The sequence below is a fragment of the Myodes glareolus genome, chromosome 27 (genome assembly GCF_982192425.1).
Source record: "Myodes glareolus chromosome 27, mMyoGla1.1, whole genome shotgun sequence".
In the NCBI taxonomy this organism is placed as follows: Eukaryota; Metazoa; Chordata; class Mammalia; order Rodentia; family Cricetidae; genus Myodes; species Myodes glareolus.
The window spans coordinates 19283168-19290078 of NC_142052.1; positions in this window are offsets into that span (position 1 = coordinate 19283168).

Sequence of the window (6911 nt, forward strand, 5' to 3'; positions counted from 1 at the left end):
AAGGCACTTTCAAAGGAAAGTGATTTTCTCTGAAAGGACAGCATTTAGAAAGTGAAGCAACACTCCATTCACTTCGCACAGTGAATTGAAGTGTTGGAACAGACTGCTTCTCTTTCAGAGAAACGGATGTGAGTTTTTTGTGAAAGCTTGTAAGTAGCTTAAGGCACTTTCAAAGGAAAGTGATTTTCTCTGAAAGGACAGCAATTAGAAAGTGAAGCAACACTCCATTCACTTCGCACAGTGAATTGAAGTGTTGGAAGAGACTGCTTCTCTTTCAGAGAATCGCATGTGAATTTCTGTTGAATGCTTGTAAGTAGCTTAAGGCACTTTCAAAGGAAAGTGATTTTCTCTGAAAGGACAGCATTTAGAAAGTGAAGCAACACTCCATTCACTTCGCACAGTGAATTGAAGTGTTGGAACAGACTGCTTCTCTTTCAGAGAAACGCATGTGAATTTCTGTTGAATGCTTGTAAGTAGCTTAAGGCACTTTCAAAGGAAAGTGATTTTCTCTGAAAGGACAGCATTTAGAAAGTGAAGCAACACTCCATTCACTTCGCACAGTGAATTGAAGTGTTGGAACAGACTGCTTCTCTTTCAGAGAATCGCATGTGAATTTCTGTTGAATGCTTGTAAGTAGCTTAAGGCACTTTCAAAGGAAAGTGATTTTCTCTGAAAGGACAGCATTTAGAAAGTGAAGCAACACTCCATTCACTTCGCACAGTGAATTGAAGTGTTGGAACAGACTGCTTCTCTTTCAGAGAAACGGATGTGAGTTTTTTGTGAAAGCTTGTAAGTAGCTTAAGGCACTTTCAAAGGAAAGTGATTTTCTCTGAAAGGACAGCATTTAGAAAGTGAAGCAACACTCCATTCACTTCGCACAGTGAATTGAAGTGTTGGAACAGACTGCTTCTCTTTCAGAGAAACGCATGTGAGTTTTTTGTGAAAGCTTGTAAGGAGCTTAAGGCACTTTCAAAGGAAAGTGATTTTCTCTGAAAGGACAGCATTTAGAAAGTGAAGCAACACTCCATTCACTTCGCACAGTGAATTGAAGTGTTGGAACAGACTGCTTCTCTTTCAGAGAATCGCATGTGAATTTCTGTTGAATGCTTGTAAGTAGCTTAGGGCACTTTCAAAGGAAAGTGATTTTCTCTGAAAGGACAGCATTTAGAAAGTGAAGCAACACTCCATTCACTTCGCACAGTGAATTGAAGTGTTGGAACAGACTGCTTCTCTTTCAGAGAAACGCATGTGAGTTTTTTGTGAAATGTTGTAAGTAGCTTAAGGCACTTTCAAAGGAAAGTGATTTTGTCTGAAAGGACAGCATTTAGAAAGTGAAGCAACACTCCATTCACTTCGCACAGTGAATTGAAGTGTTGGAACAGACTGCTTCTCTTTCAGAGAATCGCATGTGAATTTCTGTTGAATGCTTGTAAGTAGCTTAAGGCACTTTCAAAGGAAAGTGATTTTCTCTGAAAGGACAGCATTTAGAAAGTGAAGCAACACTCCATTCACTTCGCACAGTGAATTGAAGTGTTGGAACAGACTGCTTCTCTTTCAGAGAAACGCATGTGAGTTTTTTGTGAAAACTTGTAAGTAGCTTAAGGCACTTTCAAAGGAAAGTGATTTTCTCTGAAAGGACAGCATTTAGAAAGTGAAGCAACACTCCATTCACTTCGCACAGTGAATTGAAGTGTTGGAACAGACTGCTTCTCTTTCAGAGAATCGCATGTGAATTTCTATTCAATGATTGTAAGTAGCTTAAGGCACTTTCAAAGGAAAGTGATTTTCTCTGAAAGGACAGCATTTAGAAAGTGAAGCAACACTCCATTCACTTCGCACAGTGAATTGAAGTGTTGGAACAGACTGCTTCTCTTTCAGAGAAACGGATGTGAGTTTTTTTGTGAAAGCTTGTAAGTAGCTTAAGGCACTTTCAAAGGAAAGTGATTTTCTCTGAAAGGACAGCATTTAGAAAGTGAAGCAACACTCCATTCACTTCGCACAGTGAATTGAAGTGTTGGAACAGACTGCTTCTCTTTCAGAGAAACGCATGTGAGTTTTTTGTGAAAGCTTGTAAGTAGCTTAAGGCACTTTCAAAGGAAAGTGATTTTCTCTGAAAGGACAGCATTTAGAAAGTGAAGCAACACTCCATTCACTTCGCACAGTGAATTGAAGTGTTGGAACAGACTGCTTCTCTTTCAGAGAAACGCATGTGAGTTTTTTGTGAAAGCTTGTAAGTAGCTTAAGGCACTTTCAAAGGAAAGTGATTTTCTCTGAAAGGACAGCATTTAGAAAGTGAAGCAACACTCCATTCACTTCGCACAGTGAATTGAAGTGTTGGAACAGACTGCTTCTCTTTCAGAGAATCGCATGTGAATTTCTGTTGAATGCTTGTAAGTAGCTTAGGGCACTTTCAAAGGAAAGTGATTTTCTCTGAAAGGACAGCATTTAGAAAGTGAAGCAACACTCCATTCACTTCGCACAGTGAATTGAAGTGTTGGAACAGACTGCTTCTCTTTCAGAGAAACGCATGTGAGTTTTTTGTGAAATGTTGTAAGTAGCTTAAGGCACTTTCAAAGGAAAGTGATTTTGTCTGAAAGGACAGCATTTAGAAAGTGAAGCAACACTCCATTCACTTCGCACAGTGAATTGAAGTGTTGGAACAGACTGCTTCTCTTTCAGAGAATCGCATGTGAATTTCTGTTGAATGCTTGTAAGTAGCTTAAGGCACTTTCAAAGGAAAGTGATTTTCTCTGAAAGGACAGCATTTAGAAAGTGAAGCAACACTCCATTCACTTCGCACAGTGAATTGAAGTGTTGGAACAGACTGCTTCTCTTTCAGAGAAACGCATGTGAGTTTTTTGTGAAAACTTGTAAGTAGCTTAAGGCACTTTCAAAGGAAAGTGATTTTCTCTGAAAGGACAGCATTTAGAAAGTGAAGCAACACTCCATTCACTTCGCACAGTGAATTGAAGTGTTGGAACAGACTGCTTCTCTTTCAGAGAATCGCATGTGAATTTCTATTCAATGATTGTAAGTAGCTTAAGGCACTTTCAAAGGAAAGTGATTTTCTCTGAAAGGACAGCATTTAGAAAGTGAAGCAACACTCCATTCACTTCGCACAGTGAATTGAAGTGTTGGAACAGACTGCTTCTCTTTCAGAGAAACGGATGTGAGTTTTTTTGTGAAAGCTTGTAAGTAGCTTAAGGCACTTTCAAAGGAAAGTGATTTTCTCTGAAAGGACAGCATTTAGAAAGTGAAGCAACACTCCATTCACTTCGCACAGTGAATTGAAGTGTTGGAACAGACTGCTTCTCTTTCAGAGAAACGCATGTGAGTTTTTTGTGAAAGCTTGTAAGTAGCTTAAGGCACTTTCAAAGGAAAGTGATTTTCTCTGAAAGGACAGCATTTAGAAAGTGAAGCAACACTCCATTCACTTCGCACAGTGAATTGAAGTGTTGGAACAGACTGCTTCTCTTTCAGAGAAACGCAAGTGAATTTCTGTTGAATGCTTGTAAGTAGCTTAAGGCACTTTCAAAGGAAAGTGATTTTCTCTGAAAGGACAGCATTTAGAAAGTGAAGCAACACTCCATTCACTTCGCACAGTGAATTGAAGTGTTGGAACAGACTGCTTCTCTTTCAGAGAAACGCAAGTGAATTTCTGTTGAATGCTTGTAAGTAGCTTAAGGCACTTTCAAAGGAAAGTGATTTTCTCTGAAAGGACAGCATTTAGAAAGTGAAGCAACACTCCATTCACTTCGCACAGTGAATTGAAGTGTTGGAACAGACTGCTTCTCTTTCAGAGAATCGCATGTGAATTTCTGTTGAATGCTTGTAAGTAGCTTAAGGCACTTTCAAAGGAAAGTGATTTTCTCTGAAAGGACAGCATTTAGAAAGTGAAGCAACACTCCATTCACTTCGCACAGTGAATTGAAGTGTTGGAACAGACTGCTTCTCTTTCAGAGAAACGCATGTGAATTTCTGTTGAATGCTTGTAAGTAGCTTAAGGCACTTTCAAAGGAAAGTGATTTTCTCTGAAAGGACAGCATTTAGAAAGTGAAGCAACACTCCATTCACTTCGCACAGTGAATTGAAGTGTTGGAACAGACTGCTTCTCTTTCAGAGAAACGGATGTGAGTTTTTTTTGAAAGCTTGTAAGTAGCTTAAGGCACTTTCAAAGGAAAGTGATTTTCTCTGAAAGGACAGCATTTAGAAAGAGAAGCAACACTCCATTCACTTAGCACAGTGAATTGAAGTGTTGGAACAGACTGCTTCTCTTTCAGAGAAACGGATGTGAGTTTTTTGTGAAAGCTTGTAAGTAGCTTAAGGCACTTTCAAAGGAAAGTGATTTTCTCTGAAAGGACAGCATTTAGAAAGTGAAGCAACACTCCATTCACTTCGCACAGTGAATTGAAGTGTTGGAACAGACTGCTTCTCTTTCAGAGAAACGCATGTGAATTTCTGTTCAATGCTTGTAAGTAGCTTAAGGCACTTTCAAAGGAAAGTGATTTTCTCTGAAAGGACAGCATTTAGAAAGTGAAGCAACACTCCATTCACATCGCACAGTGAAATGAAGTGTTGGAACAGACTGCTTCTCTTTCAGAGAAACGGATGTAAGTTTTTTGTGAAAGCTTGTAAATAGCTTAAGGCACTTTCAAAGGAAAGTGATTTTCTCTGAAAGGACAGCATTTAGAAAGTGAAGCAACACTCCATTCACTTCGCACAGTGAATTAAAGTGTTGGAACAGACTGCTTCTCTTTCAGAGAAACGCATGTGAGTTTTTTGTGAAATCTTGAAAGTAGCTTAAGGCACTTTCAAAGGAAAGTGATTTTCTCTGAAAGGACAGCATTTAGAAAGTGAAGCAACACTCCATTCACTTCGCACAGTGAATTGAAGTGTTGGAACAGACTGCTTCTCTTTCAGAGAAACGCATGTGAATTTCTGTTCAATGCTTGTAAGTAGCTTAAGGCACTTTCAAAGGAAAGTGATTTTCTCTGAAAGGACAGCATTTAGAAAGTGAAGCAACACTCCATTCACTTCGCACAGTGAATTGAAGTGTTGGAACAGACTGCTTCTCTTTCAGAGAAACGCATGTGAGTTTTTTGTGAAATGTTGTAAGTAGATTAAGGCACTTTCAAAGGAAAGTGATTTTCTCTGAAAGGACAGCATTTAGAAAGTGAAGCAACACTCCATTCACTTCGCACAGTGAAGTGAAGTGTTGGAACAGACTGCTTCTCTTTCAGAGAAACGCATGTGAATTTCTGTTTAATGCTTGTAAGTAGCTTAAGGCACTTTCAAAGGAAAGTGATTTTCTCTGAAAGGACAGCATTTAGAAAGTGAAGCAACACTCCATTCACTTCGCACAGTGAATTGAAGTGTTGGAACAGACTGCTTCTCTTACAGAGAAACACATGTGAATTTCTGTTGAATGCTTGTAAGTAGCTTAAGGCACTTTCAAAGGAAAGTGATTTTCTCTGAAAGGACAGCATTTAGAAAGTGAAGCAACACTCCATTCACTTCGCACAGTGAATTGAAGTGTTGGAACAGACTGCTTCTCTTTCAGAGAAACGGATGTGAGTTTTTTGTGAAAGCTTGTAAGTAGCTTAAGGCACTTTCAAAGGAAAGTGATTTTCTCTGAAAGGACAGCATTTAGAAAGTGAAGCAACACTCCATTCACTTCGCACAGTGAATTGAAGTGTTGGAACAGACTGCTTTTCTTTCAGAGAAACGCATGTAAATTTCTGTTGAATGCTTGTAAGTAGCTTAAGGCACTTTCAAAGGAAAGTGATTTTCTCTGAAAGGACAGCATTTAGAAAGTGAAGCAACACTCCATTCACTTCGCACAGTGAATTGAAGTGTTGGAACAGACTGCTTCTCTTTCAGAGAAACGCATGTGAATTTCTGTTGAATGCTTGTAAGTAGCTTAAGGCACTTTCAAAGGAAAGTGATTTTCTCTGAAAGGACAGCATTTAGAAAGTGAAGCAACACTCCATTCACTTCGCACAGTGAATTGAAGTGTTGGAACAGACTGCTTCTCTTTCAGAGAAACGCATGTGAGTTTTTTGTGAAAGGTTGTAAGTAGCTTAAGGCACTTTCAAAGGAAAGTGATTTTCTCTGAAAGGACAGCATTTAGAAAGTGAAGCAACACTCCATTCACATCGCACAGTGAATTGAAGTGTTGGAACAGACTGCTTCTCTTTCAGAGAAACGCATGTGAATTTCTGTTGAATGCTTGTAAGTAGCTTAAGGCACTTTCAAAGGAAAGTGATTTTCTCTGAAAGGACAGCATTTAGAAAGTGAAGCAACACTCCATTCACTTCGCACAGTGAATTGAAGTGTTGGAACAGACTGCTTCTCTTTCAGAGAAACGCATGAGAGTTTTTTGTGAAAGCTTGTAAGTAGCTTAAGGCACTTTCAAAGGAAAGTGATTTTCTCTGAAAGGACAGCATTTAGAAAGTGAAGCAACACTCCATTCACTTCGCACAGTGAATTGAAGTGTTGGAACAGACTGCTTCTCTTTCAGAGAAACGGATGTGAGTTTTTTGTGAAAGCTTGTAAGTAGCTTAAGGCACTTTCAAAGGAAAGTGATTTTCTCTGAAAGGACAGCATTTAGAAAGTGAAGCAACACTCCATTCACTTCGCACAGTGAATTGAAGTGTTGGAACAGACTGCTTCTCTTTCAGAGAAACGCATGTGAGTTTTTTGTGAAAGCTTGTAAGTAGCTTAAGGCACTTTCAAAGGAAAGTGATTTTCTCTGAAAGGACAGCATTTAGAAAGTGAAGCAACACTCCATTCACTTCGCACAGTGAATTGAAGTGTTGGAACAGACTGCTTCTCTTTCAGAGTATCGCATGTGAATTTCTGTTGAATGCTTGTAAGTAGCTTAAGGCACTTTCAAAGGAAAGTGATTTTCT